Genomic DNA, 24,721 nt, shown 5'->3' on the forward strand with positions numbered 1-24,721 from the left:
GGATCGAAATGGCCAACAGTGTCAAAAATGGACTCAACTCATGCACCGAATGGCACACTCTGGCCTGCCTAACCTAATCTGCCTCATTAACAATGTTCCAACCACGTTTGTACACATTGTCATATGTCTGCTAGTACCTAAACAATAATGTGTGCACCCCATTTGAATGATAATACACCTTGACTTTAAAGACCAAAAATGGCTAGAATGTGAGCACATATAAAGTGACAGATTCAAATGCAATTGGTCAAAATGTATCATAAGACTGCTTTAATTTGTCAGCCTGTGAGCACCAATCTGGTGACAGATTTGATTACAATTAGTTAGTCTGTACCCTTACACTGAAACCCGTTATAGGCTACCACTGTAATGAGTTTCAGAATAATTTGCTGTCATATTCTGATTAACATCGATGCCAGTTCAAACACTGTTGCTTGAACATAACATTGAATGTATCTGTAGGAATACTGTTTGACAAATACTGTGGAGTGAGCATAACATTGTATGTATTTTCAGCAATACTGTTTGATAATCACTGTCTACTCTGACTTTAGGTCGTCTTTGTCACAAATATCACCTATAAGATAATTGCGACACGTTCTTGCTTTAACACTTAACTAATTGCTGTTTCGTGACCCACAATCACTTCACCTTCACAAGCTTTTAAACCGCGCCGACAACATGCTAAGATGGCCGCCGCGATTGTCAATACACACCAAGTCATCTATACCTTTACAAAATATCGCGAGACCACGCGAGGGTTGACAAGCCTATGAATGGTATTTAAAGAGCGTGTAACTGCAACACTGTTACATCGCCCTGATCATACTCTATTGACGTTCCTTTGCGGATTAATCCCAAGTAAGTTTACCTGTAGCCGGAACTTTGCGCACGCGCATTTGCTCTCTGTCTAGATAGCCGATTCATGACATCGGCGTTTAACTCTCCGACTTGAATTGCTTTTCTTGAAGTATTTTTCCATAATCTTCGGCATGCGAGTCAGTTTTGACGCACGCCTAGTTGTGAAACCATGTACAAGAGTAATCCATTTTCCGTTAAAATAATAGGCTAGGGTCCCATAGGACTTGCTAAGCCACATGGTTGTATACCGTTGTTTACCACATATAAACTTGTCAAATGTTCCAGTACTGTATGGGACTTTCATTTACTATTCACAGCAGCAGTTTAGACTGACACCTGCTGTTCTTTGCGTCGCAATGAATTTGACAAATGCTGTAATCTTAAAACATGTCTTAAAAAACACGAATGTAGTGTTCTAGACGATTCACTGCAGCACTTCTTTTGATTTATGCGCTTCCTTGCGTCATCAGACAACGCTACATTATTTGCACATTTCTTTTTTCATTTAGCTCCTATTCTGTGACAGCTGATCTTCAATTAAAAGTGGACTATCTGTCAGTTTCCATCTACTACTTCGCTTAAATTGTTGCAAGGTAAATGTTCCAACCTCTAAACACAAATAAACATTTGTTTTTACACTGAATAGGAATTATAGTGATACCTTGTTCTCTTTAGTGTACCCTTGGCACTTCGGATTCATCTCTGTGCTCAACCTCAGTGCCATTATTTACAAGCACCGGTGCCATCAAGATTCTTTAACTGACACCTTCTTTATTGCAAAAAGTAAGTGCAAGCCGTAATTTAATGCTCAGCAATCAACACTTGGCGTAGATTCGGCCCATTAGGTTCAACTCCTTTGAATAATCAAACGTCCTAAGTTGCCTATCTCTATCCAAAACGAATCACTTCAGTCGCCACACCGTCTGATTTTATTTATTTCTCATGAAATGTTAAATGGTAGCAATGTACTGCTAATATGTTTAGTGTAAATATTAAAATGTAAATATTTCTAGTTTTGTCATAACAATTGTATGTCATCAACCAGGTATTTAATTCAACTGTACATATTATAATTCACTGTTGTTTTTTTACAGAGGGTCATCAATTGTATATACCACTTTGTAGTCCTGATGATGGTCTTAAGAATAACCATAATAAGACCGAAACGTCGACTTGTTCAGTCCAATTCTGCCTAGTTTGTCTCAAGTCATCTTTTGATTTTCTTCTGACTTTGAGTTATAACCAAGCAACTACTGTGACGCAGCAGTCTGGGCTTAAATTTGGATATGTCCAAGGAAAAGCAACCAAGGCCTTGAATATCCTCATTATATCCATGTATGCACCCTATGTTTTATGATTATTCATTGTTTTTGTACAGAAATTTATATATTTTGCCTTGAAGTTCAATAATAACTTTCAGACAATAAACCCTGGTTCTTTGTTTTATTGAGCATTTATGCTCTATCTTGATGTTAGTGTGGTAACATCCTATGTCCATTGTAATTGAATTTAACAGCCACGGATTGAATTCATGCTTAGGTACTGTGATTAAACCTTAACAAGTCCTAACGGTGCTGTAAAAATCCTAGAAAAAACAAAACCCCTTGCAGGCCATTTTTTCTACATACAGATAAATAATACAACAGTATGATATACCGCTGAATGAGGACATCTAACAAAAATTTACTGACTAAAACAATATTAACAGTCATTTTTTGAAAGAGAACATATTAGGTACAATAAAAAAAATGTTGAGCATAGTACAAATCAGATATAGGATGTGAGATAAAGAAACCCATACATAACGAAAACATTTAATCACGAACAAAGATAATAAAGACAGATAGATCCTAGTGCCAATATCCTAATACATTTTAAATTTGAAAAAAGGAAGGGTAGAGAGGGGGGAAAAGAGTACTTTATATTTCTCTACAACCATTAATTAAGATTCAATATGGGGATTTTTTAATTTGACTCTTTTTTCTGAGATCGTAGTTAACCTAAACCTCTTTGATTACTGTGATCCCTACATAAAAAGACCTATTCATAAACTAAGATTGAACTTAGATTGCACTTATTATATTCAGCAAACATTTATTAATTTATATAGAACTATGCTAAACTTTGGGGAAGTCTTAGATTCAAAAGTTTCTATTTCCTATAGAACTCCCTAATTGATGCAACTCCCTATAGGATCTCTAACATGGAGGTGTATTGACTCTCACCTTTAGAATGCTTCACAAATAATTCGTTTTTCAGAATGTAAAATGGTCAAACACGGTGTCCTTAAATATGGGCAGGTTTTCTGTTTTGGCATCTGTCATGAGGGTAATAATAGTAATTGAATCACTAATTTACCATTTCATTTTATTCCTATTGAGATGAACAATCATAGATTTAGAAATGACCTTTAATTTTTCGAGGCCGTGTGTCTAAGTTTCAAATACACGGAACTTTATTGGTGGCGGACATCCATTTTGTTAAAGACAGTCTAGAAAGAAATATATACAAAGGGATATTGTATATAGGTAGCCATAAAAATGAATAACGCTTAAAGCGTGACTGCCCTCGGACTCAGTAATCTTACCTTTAAAAGAAATAAGCTATTCAAAGGACGATATGACACAATTTCGGTTGGAACAATTTCGGTTGAAACAATCACGTAGACGCAGAGCAGGCAGCAGTGTTCATTGATTCGTGATTCCACTGACAATAATAAAACGATTGTTTAATGGCGTGATATTGAATTACGATATTCTAATTTTTGATACATATCTGTAAACTTTTACCTGATAGTCGGGGCAAATATATATGAATGCGTTTTCAAATCGCATGTAGCTGTCCGATTAGATCACAGCGGCACAGAAATTCCACTTGAATTAACTAATGTTTGTTCCCGGTAAGCGGAAGCTGCCAATAAAAATAGTGCACGGGTATTACTAATTATTTCCTGGTTAGATTGTTTCCAAAACTGTTCTGCCTTTATTTTGCCAGAGACAGACATTGATCTTTTTCTAGCATGCACACTAAAGTGAAGACTTTATCAAAGAACGGCTTTACAATGTAGCGGCTTTATCAAAGAAGCGGCTTCACAATGTAGCGGTATTTCACGAACTACCGTAGCATTTCGCCCGCATTTCTTTTCATGCACCCAAAAAGGGGGTGAAGAAGGGCTAACTCTAGTATTCTTACGGGAACAGAAGAGGTTTCACGCGGTGCACATACCTTTTTTCAAAGTTCTAAACAGGCGTTGTCAATGGCGTCTGGAGTATCGTCCGAAAAAGAAAGGTTTGAAAATTCAAACCCAGCCTATATATATATATATATATGCGGTCTTCTGATTGGTGAGCGAAAGTTGCAACACCCTCTCTTAAGGGGGCGGATCGTATTTTCTACGTTGGTTAATCTTGTAAAGTTTCAGGGTTATTTAAAGGGAAAGATCCATGTGTTTATTGTTACTATTCGTTTATTTGTTACATTCATATCAATATGCAGTCTATGTGTTTTGAGCATAATCTCGATAAGACAAGTAAAACCTGTGATGCTTTAAAAGCGAAGATATCACCAATAATGGGATTGTGTTGTGCCTTCCTTGCTAATACATTGTTTTTGTTCGCTTTCATAATGAAAAAAAGAGACTTATATTTATATCTATAATTAGAACCACAATAAATAAAGCTATGGGATCCTAAATTCCATTACGGGGCTGTAAAATAGAGACAGAGGAGGAAAATAAAGAAAACACCTAACATGATTCTCTAAAGTCAAAACAGGCATCAAGGGTTCCTATATAGTATAGATGATATAATTGCATTCTCCCATGGGAGTTCATTGTTCAGCCCTCGGTTAAAAGTGCCAAGAGTGGATATCCAATAGACTTCTTTTTTCTTTCTGATTTTTTCACCTCTGTCATTAGGCGTGTGGATTCTCTCTAAAACACACCATTTGGCCTCCATTGGTGAATGTTTGTATTCAACAAAATGGCTTACCAGCGGTGCTGAGTATTTTTTTGTTTTAATGGCAGATCTGTGCTCCGTCATGCAGGTTTTTATTGCGCGTGCAGTTTCCCCCACGTAGCCCAATTTGCAGGGGCATACAATGAGGTAAACTACATTCCGTGTATTACATGTGCAGAGTTCCCTTGCATGAATAGTAACATCATTGAATGTTATGGTTTCACCAGTGATAATCAAGTCACATGATTGGCATGAGCCACAACAAGATGTACCATTGACTCCATTGGTGCCATCAATAGATTTCTGCAAATAAGGGAAGTTGTCTGTAGATTTGGCGAAACGGGATGGAACTATAAGGTCTTTCAAATTTTTATTTTGCCGGTGGGCAAAAATAGGTTTCGTAAGTTTGTTTTTGCTTTGGTTTACATTGAGAAGATGCCAATTTGAATTAATCACCTGCCTTACAGTCGCATCTAGAGTGGAATGCCTGGTGATGCAGACTAGTTTTTTCGACTTGCGTTCCTTCTTACTGTTAAATAAGGAGTCACGGTCGTAAAACCGGGCTCTTTTATATGCTTCCCTCGCCAATCCGGTGGGGATAGCCTCGCTCTAGAAATTTCTGCTTCATAGCAATTGATTGGGTGTCATAATCTTTCAGATTTGTACATTTGCGCCTCACCCTTGGGAAAAAGGGATGCTTATCTTTTTGGCATCTGGGGTGGTAGCTCTTGAAATGTAATAAGGTATTTCTCGCAGTTGGTTTTGTGTACAGATCAACTTCTAAACACCCATCATTGTTATGTCTGATGTAAATGTCCAGAAATTCGACTCTCCATTTGTTTATATGGGCGGTGAAACGTAGATTTGCATCTGTAAGATTTAACCAAGTTAAAAATTCTTCTAGGGTCTGTTCCCCATCGGTCCATACTAAAAAGATGGCATCGATGTAACGGTACCAATGGGAAACAGACTCGAAGAAAGGGGCAATTTTGTTATAAATGAATTTGGACTCGAATAGCGACATATATATATTTGCTATCGAGGGTGCCATGGAAGCCCCCATGCTTACACCCTTTACTTGTAGATACATATTGTCTCCAAATTCAAAGACATTTTCCTTCAGGGTTAATGAAAGACAATCCGTAATGAATGACTTTGAACATGGTATGTTGTATTTCTCAATGAACCACATTGTTGCCTCAATTGCTTCAGTTTGTGGAATGTTACTATATAGGGATTGGATGTCTAAGGTGACTACGACATCAGTATGTTTCTTGAAGGGGGGATTCTCTACTTTAGAAATTATGTCCCCTGTGTCCTTGATATAGGATGGAGTTAAGGGGATATAAGGACGTAAAATTTTGTCTAGATATTTTGAGACAGCTTCAGGGGGAGTTCCTATCTTAGAAACAATAGGTCGAAAAGGAGGATCAGACTCATTCTTATGGATCTTTGGTAATCCATATATACAGGATACTTTCTTTTCAGATTTATTCAGGAATGCATATTCCTTTTCATTAATTATATTCATTTCAAGGGCTTTCACAGTTATCCTCTGTATTGTTTTAATTATTTTTTCTGTAGGGTTTAGTTTAATTTTTTTGTAGAAAGAGTTATCGTTTAGCATATTCATCATATTATTTTCATACCTGGTGGAATCCAAAAGGACAATACCACCTCCTTTATCGCTGCTCTTAAGAACGATGGATTTGTTGTTCCTAAGTTCAGTGATGGAGGTGTGTTCTTCTTTAGTAATGTTGTACCTTGGTTTAGGAATGAAACGAAATGCTTATTCTAGACGGTTCATCACAACTTTCTCAAATATGGCAGTTTCTGGGCTTCCTTGATCCAAAGTTGGGGTGAAAGTCGAAGGGAGGGACAGTATGCTTGTTATTCTATTGTCCACTTCAAGTTGATCACTACCTGAAAAGAACTTTTTTAATCTAATCTTTCGGAAGAAAGAATGAATATCCTGATATAGTTCAAAAGGTTTGCACTAGAGTGAGGGACAAAAGAGAGGCACTTGGTTAGCAAGGATATATCATCAATTGTCAAGACATGTGAGGACAAATTAAAAATGGGTATCACATCCCTTGCCTCCAATACTGCTTGCTCCGAGTCTCCAGGTATTGATGAGGTTCGTGGGGATATTGGCGAGTTTGATAATGGCCCCTCGATTGATTCTGGACTCTCACTCTTTGACGTCCCTGTCGTGCACCGCGCTGGCCTAAAAAAGGCTGGCGGATGTTCCTTCGTCTGGCAAGAAGGTATGTAGAATGATCACAATCTACTACAAATGTTTATCATTAAAACACAAGAATGAGTAACCTAATATAATATAGTCTTGAATTTTAGAATCATGCTGAAATTTTCCTGATGAAGACACATTGTATGTGTCGAAACGCATCGACAGACAACAGCCCTTTCAATAAGTTCTGGGAACCATCAATGTTTTGATAAAACTCTTTTTCTCCCCAAACATTATATACTGTCATGATTGAATAACTGTTTCATTTTTATCTCATTTTAAACATAATTTTTTGTATGATTGAACATGTCCATATCAACTTTTATCATTATAATTACATTTTCTATGTTATCATAGTATGTGATTGCTCTATTTTTCTTCTTGTGTATGTTTTATTGTATTATATGACATTTTTTGCCGGATACTTACGTTGTTTTTGCCTGGGTATCTACCTTTGCCATAAAAAGTAATATCTATAAAATAAATTTTATAAGGGTTGTGTACAGGAAATAAACACAAATGCAGTCCAAATCAGCACTTGAATGACAAAGGCAGACCACAAAAGAAAGGCCTATGCGTTTCGAATCCCTGTGAGTCAAGGGGGATTCTCCTCAGGGCCAAAGAGTATTCTGAAAAACAGAAAGAAAACAGAAACCTATGTGTGGGCTGTTTAAAAAGGCAAGAAAACTAGCGAGCAATGAACCACCAAAAGTACACACAGCTTACCCTCATGTGTTGTAGGAAGAAAAACTGGTGCAGTGTTGGAGACTCCTTGTAATGGCCAGATTCTCAGACCAGATAGAACCAGCTCACTGAGCAACACCAACCTGGCCAAAACGCAACCACCTCCCTCCTCAGGACCATCTATCCAGGCACCTGGGTACCTACCTGAGGATGGGGAACTCGCAATATACAAGCTCATATCATCAGAAACACCACTAAATCTATAGGGATACTAAGAATACTCACTGATTACTAAGGACATCTATGCCCTACACCACACTCATACCTTATAGTCTCGCGACCACATGGGTCCAGACTAATCTACCCTGGGGCAGTTCTGATTATCTACCATTACACACCAGTATCCTCCCTGGTGTTCTCATTACACACATGGGTCTGCAGCCCCAGTGTTCTTATTTATATCTGGTCTACAATCCGGCAGACCTACACGCTGGTAATCCCCCCCAGCGCTCTCACTTACACACGGCCCGCAATCTGGCAGACCTCCACACCGTCTCCTTCCGGTGCTCTCACTTAACACAAGCCACAATCCTGTGGGTATACACACTGACCACAATCAGTGCTCTCACTAACGCCACTTACCAATGACGACCACTTTCCTATGAATACCTTCAGCTCTCTGTCTCTCTATGTTGGGAAGTATCTCTCTCTATTCACTAAGGGTTTGCTACTACACTAATAGAAATTGGTATAAACTTTATCCCTTAGTTGCAGGTTTCCTATCTCCCTAATTACTCACTATCACTTACCTGATCAGGGGTAACATCTGTTCAGACAGTAATACCTGGCTAGGAAAACGAAGCTACCCCCACTGTATGGGGGACAAAGGATATACACCACACTAGTTCACTAATTAAATGGGGTCATTTATTGTAACAATAATAAAGTACACATACACAAAACTATGGGGTCTCTATAACTAGCAGTAACTTTAACACACCGCTGAAAGAAAAGGATTAGACATACAATTTATCTGCGGGGTAACAGGAACACACCGCTGAAAGGGAAAAGATTAGACATACAATAGCCTAGGGAATAAGAACAAGATTAAGGTGTAATTGTAAAGTAAACTAATATGACAGGACCGATATCACCTGATTAGTGTGAAGTCTTGTTCTAGCTGTCATCTGGGTTCCTCTCTCGTCCGTGCCTTGGCTCATCTTCAGACTCTCTCTCTCTCTCCTGCACTCTGGGATACACCTCTGCGCTGATCACTTTGCACTGGACTCCTCTCCCCCACGAACTGTCTCCATCTTCTAGTTTCAGTCTAATGGTTTCTGCCGCTCTGACTCGTTCGCTCCACTAGCTTGTTCACTCTGTTTTAAATGTCTCTGTGCCAATGTCCAATTAACTCCAGCTGCTCCCACAGGTTAATCCACGATCTCTCCTCAGTCTCTTCTAAAAGGCATTACTTCAGACTCCAGCTATTCACACCTCCTCCTGATAAGTAACTGCTTCTGACTGCTTCCTTCAGTTCCAGCTCACTGACTGTCTGTGTGTCTTCTCTCTGTTCCAAGCATGTCCTGTCTCTTCTCCTCTTGCAATTCCACTCCTCCAACTCTACCAACACTCTCTGCTCCTCCAATTCAACTCAGCTCTCTCTAGCTTGAACCCTCTCTCTCTCTTACTCCAACAGCTCCTCACTCTCCTACCACTCCAGCTTGACTCCTCACCGCTCCTCCAATTCCACTCGACTCACTGGCTCCGCCTCTGCACTTCACTGATATAGAATGCTGTTTCCTCATGGAAAGTTCCAGCCAGCAGCTTCCTCCCACCAATCCCATGCACCAGGCTCCTTGCGCTAGACGCTCCCACAGTGACCAGTCTGCTTGTTTCGTCTAGAGACCTGAGCCCAGGAACACTTCCTGATTAGATTCAGCTCTGGCCGGTTCTCTCCGGTTCGCTTAGGGCGAACAACAGCTTTAACTATAAACTTTACCTTTACTCTAAAAGCCTCTCAGCTCCATCAAGATGGAGTCCCTCTAGTTCTAGGCCTGTAGGCCTGAAAGGGATGAAATACCCCTTAGCTCTGTCAGAATACCTACATAAACCATACCAATGTGTAATATAAAGTCAGGACCACAGGATCCAACCTCTACTATAAACAAAAAATAACAGGCCAAAGCCAATAGGCAATAGATGGCCTCTTCTAGGTCTGGAAGAAAGGGCTTAAAAGGGCCAACACAAGCTAAGAATACCTATCCTAGATGTGAGCAAGATTAAAGTCTATATCACTGCTAAATAGAGCCAAAAACCCTGCCAAGACATTCCACCCTTAGAATTTATTTTGCGAACATCTATAAACAACAACATCCATATAAACAAACATCAACATAATCTAGCAACAAATCAAAAACCAAAAAACTCTCTAAAATGAATGACCAACTGAAAACAAATCAAAGCACCCTCGACCTGAATGCTGAAACATATCTAAGATGTGAACTGATAACAACAGAAATTAACCAAAGCATCCTCAAACTAAATGTGCCTCAACTTCTAGTGATAACTGGTGAATTCTAGTGATGTAGGGACTTATGTGTTGAATGAAAACAACAAGGGGCCTAAATGGGGCCTACCTACTTCGGACAACTTAAGAACTAAATGTGTTTCAACTTCTAATGATAAAACAACAAAGGGCCTAAATGAGGCCTACCTACTATGGTCAACTTAAGCTAATAATAACTCATGAAATCTATTGGTGTAGGGGCTTGTTTGTGGGATAAAAATAACAATGGGCCTAAATGAGGCCTAATGACATTGGTCAACTTAAGGAAACATTTGGTGAAATCTGAGAAGTAAACATGACAAACGGTTCTCAAGGTCTGGGCAAACATTAATAATAAATGTACTAAAAGACACACCTCCCAGGACAACTTAAAGTCTAGGGTAACCACCCTTTGACCAATCAAAGTGAAAGTGTAATAACAGGAAAATAAAGACAACCCCATTCCTACAAGATAGCTTGTGTAGCATTAACCATAAATATATATATAAATGTGATGTATATATAAAAGTACAAAACAGTTAGCACCCAGGTTCTTCACACTGTGGAACACATGTGTGCACCACCATTCAAAAAATTAAATTGTTTCTGTATCAGTCCTTCATTGGCAAAAACTGCTTTGCAGAAAACAGGAAAACTATATTAGGTGACTACATCCTAAAAAAGCAAAGATAGTACTACATAAACATCAAAACCATGAAAACATTTCTTTTTTTTTGTTTAAAAGTGGGGCCTGTTCGTAGTGATTGCAAAGAAAAACATGGGAATAATGCAGGCCAAGGAATTACATAACATATTCCCGTTGTGGGAAACATTATCAAAATCCAATAAAAATGGGTTCATGTAGAATACTGTTGGCTTTGTCAAAAATATATATCCAATGTTATTTTATGGCTTTTAAACCTGACCGCCAAGGCAGCCAACACAGGACCCCTTCCATGCTCATGACGAGCTTAGCCAATCGCAGGTTGTGAGTCCAATGTCCTATTATTGGGGTTCAAGGCAGTCAATTTTGGGACATCAGTGTAGGTCACCACCCTGCATCTTCTGTATCCGGTCACTTCCTCCGATGCGGCCATCCACCACCAATTCGGTCTGGTCTGGTCTGGTTCCATCTTCCAAAAATAATAAACTAACATAAAAACATGAAAGTAAAAAACAAAAATAATAACGGGAGTGGGAGTGGGAGGGGGGGTGGGCCGACGCACGCACCAACACCACAACCCAGCAACCTAGGACAAGAAAACAAGTATCATTAATCTTGCAAAATAAAAATTTCCATTTAAAAAGCACCCCAAGTGCTTTTCATTGTTGAAAAGAAAATATCCTAATTAATTAAAAACATTATTCTGAAATCAAGAAATAATTAAAACCATATACTTTGACATTTGTTTGAGCAAAATCTAATTTTTAAACACATCCAGAAGGGCCTAATAATACCCTAATCCTCTGTGAGACAGCCCCTCCCTTCAGAAAGATGTTCGTGCTCAGAGTTTTGAATCTGCTCCAAAAAAATACGCAGAAGCCAGGCTACAGTGTGAAATAATTTGAATCACTGCCATGTGATGATCTCATAGCAGGAGCAGGGCGCTGCCAAGCACTCGGTTCAAGCCTCTCTTTCTCTAATCAGGGAAGCCTGCCCAGGCCTACTGTATCTAACTAACTCCAAGGGCCAAGAGTCTGCCAACTACTCTGCATGTACAAGAATCCCTTATCTGGAGGCAATGAAGCTGTCTGCGCCGACAGCAAGGAAGAGCGAGTTCACCCCTCCCTTACATAAACATTCCGTCCGCGGAACAAAATTGGATGTTAACCAATCATAACAAGACAGGCAGTGTTCGGAGCTTCTAGAGGGATAAAAAGCCCCCCTTTGCAAAACATCTGGTCTGAGCCAGGCTAACTTTCCAAGGTCAAACACATTTTCTGGAAGCCAAAACAATTCTGTTCCCAGGCCAGATTCTCTAACTAACGAAAGCAAATTCAAATGTGGTCTAAAAAGACTTTTTTCTAACTAATTCAGCTAAAAGGCAAGACATTTGAAACATGGGCATTTATTTAGCATGCAGATCAACACACAAAAAGGGGCAATTTACTTCTGCACACAAGACTATGCATTCTGCATTTAAAAAACGAATTATCATGGACTGTTGGGTTTAATATTTCTCTGCACATATATCTATCAGGCAGCATGTTTAATGAACACTGCCTTTACCATGCAAGGTATTACCTTTCTATCAACAGCTTGTCAAAGTACATAGGCGAGCCTTGTAACTAAATGCAAAATTAAACTAATGTAAGGGACACATAACAATGCATTAAGATGGTAGTGTGTTATAGTTATCATTTTTAACAATATATTCTGCTCCACCCTAATTATATACACTAGCATCCAAAAAATAAAATATATACTGTCAGCTGTTGAAAGGGAAATAATATGAAAACGACATAAAATGCAGACACAGGTCACCATTGTTTTTTTTTTTTTTTTTTTCCAACCAGGGGCAACATGTAAATTTGCAATGCAGCATGATTCATTGTGCAAGCCTTTCAATTCAACCTAATAAAAGGGCCAAATTCATGTATTATCAAACAGCCATTTATTTTCTAACTGAGTGGGTTAACCTACATCTGCATATTAAAACATCTACATTTGAAAAAAGGTTCAGCTTGGATCAGGGAAAATAATAATGAGAAAACATTTATTTTTAAAAGCACACAGTTGCCTTTCACTAATTAAAAGCACATGTTACCATGCACTGTTGGGCAAAAATAATAAATCACAATCTGTGAGCATTCTAAAACACCGGTTGGCATATACCTTTCTAGTTGGAAACCTTCAAAGAAATAATTAATGAAAACAGCCCGTAGCGTGCGCACACCAACTGGGCCATCCTCTAATATTTCACTCATCTTAAATCATGCATTAAAAAATAATTCTCCACACGTCTGTGGATGCATATTAAGAAGCACATTTAAAAGAACACAGCTCTCTCCGTGCAAACCCTTATCTCAATCCGACTGGCTGATTTATAACTTACCGACCCCAAAGGGCCAGACACATGAAGTCACCAGTTCCAAGGCAAACCCACACAAATTCGTAGACGCATTTCAAAAAGAATGTTAAATGAACAGAGCCCTACGCTCAGCACAAGATGTTACCTTTCCTTCAAGAAGCTGACAAAGCACGTAGGCAGACCCAGGAACCAATAAAAGTCAAAATCAAACCATCAATCATCAAAATATTCACTGACTATTAGAGTCAGCTCAAATAACCATGCATGTTAGACAGCATGTCAAAATAAATACTGCCATCTCAATTCAAGATATTAACCCTTTGGCAGCTCAAGCACAATCATTCCCCAATGACATCAGATACATGGGAAAGTCATGAACTCATCTCTCCACGTTTACAGATAACACGTACGCACATCTTCAAAACGTTATCCCCAAGCACCCGAGAGAGATCCAGCTCTCTCCTGCCTAACGTAATGATAACATGCCCTGTCCAAGCCATGACCACATGGCGCTATTCAAAAGCCATATTTACAAGACAAGCTCTTCACAAGTAACATATCCAAGGCGCAATTCACAAGGAACACAGCAAGTCAAAATGAGAACATGCACCCCACAAGCCACATTAACATGGCGCTATTTACAAGCCATATTTACAAGGAGATATATATTACATTGAACACATTTCACATTGCACAGCATAAGCAGATGCAGCAAGCAAGTTAATGGACAATTTTAAAGCATTTTTTACACACATTTATACAATTGGACCATCACAAAGATGTTACTGGCTCCCTCATGTAATGCCATCCTTCAACCCTGACAGTTCAAACACCAAGAAGAAAAACATTTCTTCCATCCTGCATAAGTCAAATGCCATGATGTAATGCAATCTCCTCACACTGCAACTGTTCAAGCCCATAGGTCAATTTTCGTGCCAAGTGCAAACCATCAAGATAAAAACAATACAGCGCACACAGGCTACGTAAACAGTTTGTGACCCCAGATGTAATGGCCAGATTCTCAGACCAGATAGAACCAGCTCACTGAGCAACACCAACCTGGCCAAAACGCAACCACCTCCCTCCTCAGGACCATCTATCCAGGCACCTGGGCCTACCTGAGGATGGGGAACTCGCAATATACAAGCTCATATCATCAGAAACACCACTAAATCTATAGGGATACTAAGAATACTCACTGATTACTAAGGACATCTATGCCCTACACCACACTCATACCTTATAGTCTCGCGACCACATGGGTCCAGACTAATCTACCCTGGGGCAGTTCTGATTATCTACCATTACACACCAGTATCCTCCCTGGTGTTCTCATTACACACATGGGTCTGCAGCCCCAGTGTTCTCATTTATATCTGGTCTACAATCCGGCAGACCTACACGCTGGTAATCCCCCCCCAGCGCTCTCACTTACACACGGCCCGCAATCTGGCAGACCTCCACACCGTCTCCTTCCGGTGCTCTCACTTAACACAAGCCACAATCCTGTGGGTATACACACTGACCACAATCTGTGCTCTCACTAACGCCACTTACCAATGACGACCACTTTCCTATGAATACCTTCAGCTCTCTGTCTCTCTATGTTGGGAAGTATCTCTCTCTATTCACTAAGGGTTTGCTACTACACTAATAGAAATTGGTATAAACTTTATCCCTTAGTTGCAGGTTTCCTATCTCCCTAATTACTCACTATCACTTACCTGATCAGGGGTAACATCTGTTCAGACAGTAATACCTGGCTAGGAAAACGAAGCTACCCCCACTGTATGGGGGACAAAGGATATACACCACACTAGTTCACTAATTAAATGGGGTCATTTATTGTAACAATAATAAAGTACACATACACAAAACTATGGGGTCTCTATAACTAGCAGTAACTTTAACACACCGCTGAAAGAAAAGGATTAGACATACAATTTATCTGCGGGGTAACAGGAACACACCGCTGAAAGGGAAAAGATTAGACATACAATAGCCTAGGGAATAAGAACAAGATTAAGGTGTAATTGTAAAGTAAACTAATATGACAGGACCGATATCACCTGATTAGTGTGAAGTCTTGTTCTAGCTGTCATCTGGGTTCCTCTCTCGTCCGTGCCTTGGCTCATCTTCAGACTCTCTCTCTCTCTCCTGCACTCTGGGATACACCTCTGCGCTGATCACTTTGCACTGGACTCCTCTCCCCCACGAACTGTCTCCATCTTCTAGTTTCAGTCTAATGGTTTCTGCCGCTCTGACTCGTTCGCTCCACTAGCTTGTTCACTCTGTTTTAAATGTCTCTGTGCCAATGTCCAATTAACTCCAGCTGCTCCCACAGGTTAATCCACGATCTCTCCTCAGTCTCTTCTAAAAGGCATTACTTCAGACTCCAGCTATTCACACCTCCTCCTGATAAGTAACTGCTTCTGACTGCTTCCTTCAGTTCCAGCTCACTGACTGTCTGTGTGTCTTCTCTCTGTTCCAAGCATGTCCTGTCTCTTCTCCTCTTGCAATTCCACTCCTCCAACTCTACCAACACTCTCTGCTCCTCCAATTCAACTCAGCTCTCTCTAGCTTGAACCCTCTCTCTCTCTTACTCCAACAGCTCCTCACTCTCCTACCACTCCAGCTTGACTCCTCACCGCTCCTCCAATTCCACTCGACTCACTGGCTCCGCCTCTGCACTTCACTGATATAGAATGCTGTTTCCTCATGGAAAGTTCCAGCCAGCAGCTTCCTCCCACCAATCCCATGCACCAGGCTCCTTGCGCTAGACGCTCCCACAGTGACCAGTCTGCTTGTTTCGTCTAGAGACCTGAGCCCAGGAACACTTCCTGATTAGATTCAGCTCTGGCCGGTTCTCTCCGGTTCGCTTAGGGCGAACAACAGCTTTAACTATAAACTTTACCTTTACTCTAAAAGCCTCTCAGCTCCATCAAGATGGAGTCCCTCTAGTTCTAGGCCTGTAGGCCTGAAAGGGATGAAATACCCCTTAGCTCTGTCAGAATACCTACATAAACCATACCAATGTGTAATATAAAGTCAGGACCACAGGATCCAACCTCTACTATAAACAAAAAATAACAGGCCAAAGCCAATAGGCAATAGATGGCCTCTTCTAGGTCTGGAAGAAAGGGCTTAAAAGGGCCAACACAAGCTAAGAATACCTATCCTAGATGTGAGCAAGATTAAAGTCTATATCACTGCTAAATAGAGCCAAAAACCCTGCCAAGACATTCCACCCTTAGAATTTATTTTGCGAACATCTATAAACAACAACATCCATATAAACAAACATCAACATAATCTAGCAACAAATCAAAAACCAAAAAACTCTCTAAAATGAATGACCAACTGAAAACAAATCAAAGCACCCTCGACCTGAATGCTGAAACATATCTAAGATGTGAACTGATAACAACAGAAATTAACCAAAGCATCCTCAAACTAAATGTGCCTCAACTTCTAGTGATAACTGGTGAATTCTAGTGATGTAGGGACTTATGTGTTGAATGAAAACAACAAGGGGCCTAAATGGGGCCTACCTACTTCGGACAACTTAAGAACTAAATGTGTTTCAACTTCTAATGATAAAACAACAAAGGGCCTAAATGAGGCCTACCTACTATGGTCAACTTAAGCTAATAATAACTCATGAAATCTATTGGTGTAGGGGCTTGTTTGTGGGATAAAAATAACAATGGGCCTAAATGAGGCCTAATGACATTGGTCAACTTAAGGAAACATTTGGTGAAATCTGAGAAGTAAACATGACAAACGGTTCTCAAGGTCTGGGCAAACATTAATAATAAATGTACTAAAAGACACACCTCCCAGGACAACTTAAAGTCTAGGGTAACCACCCTTTGACCAATCAAAGTGAAAGTGTAATAACAGGAAAATAAAGACAACCCCATTCCTACAAGATAGCTGGTGTAGCATTAACCATAAATATATATATAAATGTGATGTATATATAAAAGTACAAAACAGTTAGCACCCAGGTTCTTCACACTGTGGAACACATGTGTGCACCACCATTCAAAAAATTAAATTGTTTCTGTATCAGTCCTTCATTGGCAAAAACTGCTTTGCAGAAAACAGGAAAACTATATTAGGTGACTACATCCTAAAAAAGCAAAGATAGTACTACATAAACATCAAAACCATGAAAACATTTCTTTTTTTTTGTTTAAAAGTGGGGCCTGTTCGTAGTGATTGCAAAGAAAAACATGGGAATAATGCAGGCCAAGGAATTACATAACATATTCCCGTTGTGGGAAACATTATCAAAATCCAATAAAAATGGGTTCATGTAGAATACTGTTGGCTTTGTCAAAAATATATATCCAATGTTATTTTATGGCTTTTAAACCTGACCGCCAAGGCAGCCAACACAGGACCCCTTCCATGCTCATGACGAGCTTAGCCAATCGCAGGTTGTGAGTCCAATGTCCTATTATTGGGGTTCAAGGCAGTCAATTTTGGGACATCAGTGTAGGTCACCACCCTGCATCTTCTGTATCCGGTCACTTCCTCCGATGCGGCCATCCACCACCAATTCGGTCTGGTCTGGTCTGGTTCCATCTTCCAAAAATAATAAACTAACATAAAAACATGAAAGTAAAAAACAAAAATAATAACGGGAGTGGGAGTGGGAGGGGGGGTGGGCCGACGCACGCACCAACACCACAACCCAGCAACCTAGGACAAGAAAACAAGTATCATTAATCTTGCAAAATAAAAATTTCCATTTAAAAAGCACCCCAAGTGCTTTTCATTGTTGAAAAGAAAATATCCTAATTAATTAAAAACATTATTCTGAAATCAAGAAATAATTAAAACCATATACTTTGACATTTGTTTGAGCAAAATCTAATTTTTAAACACATCCAGAAGGGCCTAATAATACCCTAATCCTCTGTGAGACAGCCCCTCCCTTCAGAAAGATGTTCGTGCTCAGAGTTTTGAATCTGCTCCAAAAAAATACGCAGAAGCCAGGCTACAGTGTGAAATAATTTGAATCACTGCCATGTGATGATCTCATAGCAGGAGCAGGGCGCTGCCAAGCACTCGGTTCAAGCCTCTCTTTCTCTAATCAGGGAAGCCTGCCCAGGCCTACTGTATCTAACTAACTCCAAGGGCCAAGAGTCTGCCAACTACTCTGCATGTACAAGAATCCCTTATCTGGAGGCAATGAAGCTGTCTGCGCCGACAGCAAGGAAGAGCGAGTTCACCCCTCCCTTACATAAACATTCCGTCCGCGGAACAAAATTGGATGTTAACCAATCATAACAAGACAGGCAGTGTTCGGAGCTTCTAGAGGGATAAAAAGCCCCCCTTTGCAAAACATCTGGTCTGAGCCAGGCTAACTTTCCAAGGTCAAACACATTTTCTGGAAGCCAAAACAATTCTGTTCCCAGGCCAGATTCTCTAACTAACGAAAGCAAATTCAAATGTGGTCTAAAAAGACTTTTTTCTAACTAATTCAGCTAAAAGGCAAGACATTTGAAACATGGGCATTTATTTAGCATGCAGATCAACACACAAAAAGGGGCAATTTACTTCTGCACACAAGACTATGCATTCTGCATTTAAAAAACGAATTATCATGGACTGTTGGGTTTAATATTTCTCTGCACATATATCTATCAGGCAGCATGTTTAATGAACACTGCCTTTACCATGCAAGGTATTACCTTTCTATCAACAGCTTGTCAAAGTACATAGGCGAGCCTTGTAACTAAATGCAAAATTAAACTAATGTAAGGGACACATAACAATGCATTAAGATGGTAGTGTGTTATAGTTATCATTTTTAACAATATATTCTGCTCCACCCTAATTATATACACTAGCATCCAAAAAATAAAATATATACTGTCAGCTGTTGAAAGGGAAATAATATGAAAACGACATAAAATGCAGACACAGGTCACCATTGTTTTTTTTTTTTTTTTTTTCCAACCAGGGGCAACATGTAAATTTGCAATGCAGCATGATTCATTGTGCAAGCCTTTCAATTCAACCTAATAAAAGGGCCAAATTCATGTATTATCAAACAGCCATTCATTTTCTAACTGAGTGGGTTAACCTACATCTGCATATTAAAACATCTACATTTGAAAAAAGGTTCAGCTTGGATCAGGGAAAATAATAATGAGAAAACATTTATTTTTAAAAGCACACAGTTGCCTTTCACTAATTAAAAGCACATGTTACCATGCACTGTTGGGCAAAAATAATAAATCACAATCTGTGAGCATTCTAAAACACCGGTTGGCATATACCTTTCTAGTTGGAAACCTTCAAAGAAATAATTAATGAAAACAGCCCGTAGCGTGCGCACACCAACTGGGCCATCCTCTAATATTTCACTCATCTTAAATCATGCATTAAAAAATAATTCTCCACACGTCTGTGGATGCATATTAAGAAGCACATTTAAAAGAACACAGCTCTCTCCGTGCAAACCCTTATCTCAATCCGACTGGCTGATTTATAACTTACCGACCCCAAAGGGCCAGACACATGAAGTCACCAGTTCCAAGGCAAACCCACACAAATTCGTAGACGCATTTCAAAAAGAATGTTAAATGAACAGAGCCCTACGCTCAGCACAAGATGTTACCTTTCCTTCAAGAAGCTGACAAAGCACGTAGGCAGACCCAGGAACCAATAAAAGTCAAAATCAAACCATCAATCATCAAAATATTCACTGACTATTAGAGTCAGCTCAAATAACCATGCATGTTAGACAGCATGTCAAAATAAATACTGCCATCTCAATTCAAGATATTAACCCTTTGGCAGCTCAAGCACAATCATTCCCCAATGACATCAGATACATGGGAAAGTCATGAACTCATCTCTCCACGTTTACAGATAACACGTACGCACATCTTCAAAACGTTATCCCCAAGCACCCGAGAGAGATCCAGCTCTCTCCTGCCTAACGTAATGATAACATGCCCTGTCCAAGCCATGACCACATGGCGCTATTCAAAAGCCATATTTACAAGACAAGCTCTTCACAAGTAACATATCCAAGGCGCAATTCACAAGGAACACAGCAAGTCAAAATGAGAACATGCACCCCACAAGCCACATTAACATGGCGCTATTTACAAGCCATATTTACAAGGAGATATATATTACATTGAACACATTTCACATTGCACAGCATAAGCAGATGCAGCAAGCAAGTTAATGGACAATTTTAAAGCATTTTTTACACACATTTATACAATTGGACCATCACAAAGATGTTACTGGCTCCCTCATGTAATGCCATCCTTCAACCCTGACAGTTCAAACACCAAGAAGAAAAACATTTCTTCCATCCTGCATAAGTCAAATGCCATGATGTAATGCAATCTCCTCACACTGCAACTGTTCAAGCCCATAGGTCAATTTTCGTGCCAAGTGCAAACCATCAAGATAAAAACAATACAGCGCACACAGGCTACGTAAACAGTTTGTGACCCCAGATGTAATGGCCAGATTCTCAGACCAGATAGAACCAGCTCACTGAGCAACACCAACCTGGCCAAAACGCAACCACCTCCCTCCTCAGGACCATCTATCCAGGCACCTGGGCCTACCTGAGGATGGGGAACTCGCAATATACAAGCTCATATCATCAGAAACACCACTAAATCTATAGGGATACTAAGAATACTCACTGATTACTAAGGACATCTATGCCCTACACCACACTCATACCTTATAGTCTCGCGACCACATGGGTCCAGACTAATCTACCCTGGGGCAGTTCTGATTATCTACCATTACACACCAGTATCCTCCCTGGTGTTCTCATTACACACATGGGTCTGCAGCCCCAGTGTTCTCATTTATATCTGGTCTACAATCCGGCAGACCTACACGCTGGTAATCCCCCCCCAGCGCTCTCACTTACACACGGCCCGCAATCTGGCAGACCTCCACACCGTCTCCTTCCGGTGCTCTCACTTAACACAAGCCACAATCCTGTGGGTATACACACTGACCACAATCTGTGCTCTCACTAACGCCACTTACCAATGACGACCACTTTCCTATGAATACCTTCAGCTCTCTGTCTCTCTATGTTGGGAAGTATCTCTCTCTATTCACTAAGGGTTTGCTACTACACTAATAGAAATTGGTATAAACTTTATCCCTTAGTTGCAGGTTTCCTATCTCCCTAATTATTCACTATCACTTACCTGATCAGGGGTAACATCTGTTCAGACAGTAATACCTGGCTAGGAAAACGAAGCTACCCCCACTGTATGGGGACAAAGGATATACACCACACTAGTTCACTAATTAAATGGGGTCATTTATTGTAACAATAATAAAGTACACATACACAAAACTATGGGGTCTCTATAACTAGCAGTAACTTTAACACACCGCTGAAAGAAAAGGATTAGACATACAATTTATCTGCGGGGTAACAGGAACACACCGCTGAAAGGGAAAAGATTAGACATACAATAGCCTAGGGAATAAGAACAAGATTAAGGTGTAATTGTAAAGTAAACTAATATGACAGGACCGATATCACCTGATTAGTGTGAAGTCTTGTTCTAGCTGTCATCTGGGTTCCTCTCTCGTCTGTGCCTTGGCTCATCTTCAGACTCTCTCTCTCTCGCCTGCACTCTGGGATACACCTCTGCGCTGATCACTTTGCACTGGACTCCTCTCCCCCACGAACTGTCTCCACCTTCCAGTTTCAGTCTAATGGTTTCTGCCGCTCTGACTCGTTCGCTCCACTAGCTTGTTCACTCTGTTTTAAATGTCTCTGTGCCAATGTCCAATTAACTCCAGCTGCTCCCACAGGTTAATCCACGATCTCTCCTCAGTCTCTTCTAAAAGGCATTACTTCAGACTCCAGCTATTCACACCTCCTCCTGATAAGTAACTGCTTCTGACTGCTTCCTTCAGTTCCAGCTCACTGACTGTCTGTGTGTCTTCTCTCTGTTCCAAGCATGTCCTGTCTCTTCTCCTCTTGCAATTCCACTCCTCCAACTCTACCAACACTCTCTGCTCCTCCAATTCAACTCAGCTCTCTCTAGCTTGAACCCTCTCTCTCTCTTACTCCAACAGCTCCTCACTCTCCTACCACTCCAGCTTGACTCCTCACCGCTCCTCCAATTCCACTCGACTCACTGGCTCCGCCTCTGCACTTCACTGATATAGAATGCTGTTTCCTCATGGAAAGTTCCAGCCAGCAGCTTCCTCCCACCAATCCCATGCACCAGGCTCCTTGCGCTAGACGCTCCCACAGTGACCAGTCTGCTTGTTTCGTCTAGAGACCTGAGCCCAGGAACACTTCCTGATTAGATTCAGCTCTGGCCGGTTCTCTCCGGTTCGCTTAGGGCGAACAACAGCTTTAACTATAAACTTTACCTTTACTCTAAAAGCCTCTCAGCTCCATCAAGATGGAGTCCCTCTAGTTCTAGGCCTGTAGGCCTGAAAGGGATGAAATACCCCTTAGCTCTGTCAGAATACCTACATAAACCATACCAATGTGTAATATAAAGTCAGGACCACAGGATCCAACCTCTACTATAAACAAAAAATAACAGGCCAAAGCCAATAGGCAATAGATGGCCTCTTCTAGGTCTGGAAGAAAGGGCTTAAAAGGGCCAACACAAGCTAAGAATACCTATCCTAGATGTGAGCAAGATTAAAGTCTATATCACTGCTAAATAGAGCCAAAAACCCTGCCAAGACACTCCTATAAAGTTAGGAGAGAGAAAACGGAAAGAAAAAGAAAATCAAGAAAAGTCGTACTCAGTGTGCATAGAACGTTGATCTATCTAAACAATGTATTTTATCAACAAATGGGGATGGATTTACCTATCAATGATGGCCAAATGTCCAAGGCAGGTAAACCAGAGATATCAGGCAAGAGGCAGAAAACCTAGAAGCAGAACATAGCGTTCAGTGCTCAGACCGTATACGAGGGCTTTGAAATAGCGCAAGTCTTTGCAGGATTACGATTGTCTTACCAGTGGCTCCCGGTATCCGAGTCACACGGGAAGGCTGGAAATGTGCCGCATTGGGTCCCAATGTTGAGAGACGATTAACAACGCTGGAATCAGAGGGATAGAGTAATTAAAGGGCTGCTAGGACCTCTCTGGTACACGCGAAAACATCGACATGTAAAGAGGCTTACCGGGGTAGGACGGAGTCCCTCGTCGTAACCGGTCGGCGTTCGAGATGCACTGATCAAACGAGAAGGCTGAAAATGTGCCGTATTAGGTCCCAATGTTGAGAGGCGATTAACAACGCTGGAATCAAAGGGAGAAAGTAATTGAGGGGCGGCTAGGACCTCTCGAGTACATGCGAAAACATCGACATGTACAGGGGCTTACCGGAGTAGGACGGAGTCCCTCGTCGTAGCAGGTCGGCGCTCAAGGTGCACTGATCCCTCGAGCATGCGCAGTCGATGACTGCTCCCATACTGCGGGATCCTGCAGTTTTAACAATCAGAAATCAAGGAGAACACGCCCTTTGAGGGTGGAGATTAGCAGAGTTTAGTCCAAAAGCGACTGGGGCGCGAGTTGAAATGCAAAGTGCCTCGGCATGTATACAACCAAAAAGTGCGGTCCATGTACGTAGGGGGTGTACATCCATACTATTCGGTTAATCCAGAGTGGAGAAATTTGAAAAAAGAAACGTGCTAGCAAGCGACTCATGATTGAATGCTGGAAAACGTGGCTGAGGATAATTGAAGCAGGGGGAGTTAGAGTTTATAAATTTTGGGGAATTCATTCAGACCTGTAACAGCCGTATCAAACTTGACAATGAGAAGTGCCTCCCTTTTAGATAAATTTGAGTCCCAATCTCCCCCGCGTGGGTCTCGTTCAACTTTTGAGATGATGGTCCATTTCAAATCTCTGATCTGATGTTTCAATCTAGTCCAGTGGTTGACCAATGGTGCTGTCTCTACTTTGTTTTTTATCCTTGACTTATGTTGGGAGATTCTCTGGTGGATCTCTTGGTTAGTCTTCCCAATATATAGGAGTCCACAAGGGCAAAAGATCCCATAGATCACATACTTAGACTTACAGTTACTGAATGTATCGTGTTTCCACGAAATGCCTTTATCTTGGAATAAGGCATCTTCTATTGTGGTGTCACAACAAAGGCACGTACCACATTTGTGGTGCCCAATGATGGGGGTTAAACCCATCATTTGCAGTATAGACTGTTGCCATTTCTTTTGAAATTGGTGTCAAATCACGATGGATATATAGGTGCTAGAGACAGTTCAGGTGTACACATTGGGGTTAGGCATGGGCGGAAAATCCGTTCCGCTCGCGGATTTTGCGGATTTTCGGGAAATCCGCAATCCGCGAGATTTGCGAATTTCCTGCAAAATCCGCAAATC

General features: G+C 40.7%; 1 long non-coding RNA gene across 1 annotated transcript; it reads right to left on the minus strand.

Annotated features, from left to right (window-relative positions):
- Positions 1–23,334: 23,334 nt before the first annotated feature.
- Positions 23,335–23,740, minus strand: LOC147663144 (uncharacterized). The gene is made up of 3 exons (XR_015305421.1): positions 23,703–23,740; positions 23,504–23,618; positions 23,335–23,419 (listed from the first exon to the last, which is right to left on the minus strand). It is a non-coding gene; the product is annotated as an uncharacterized LOC147663144 (long non-coding RNA).
- Positions 23,741–24,721: the final 981 nt, after the last annotated feature.

The sequence above is a fragment of the Lissotriton vulgaris genome, unplaced genomic scaffold (genome assembly GCF_964263255.1).
Source record: "Lissotriton vulgaris unplaced genomic scaffold, aLisVul1.2 SCAFFOLD_562, whole genome shotgun sequence".
In the NCBI taxonomy this organism is placed as follows: domain Eukaryota; kingdom Metazoa; phylum Chordata; class Amphibia; order Caudata; family Salamandridae; genus Lissotriton; species Lissotriton vulgaris.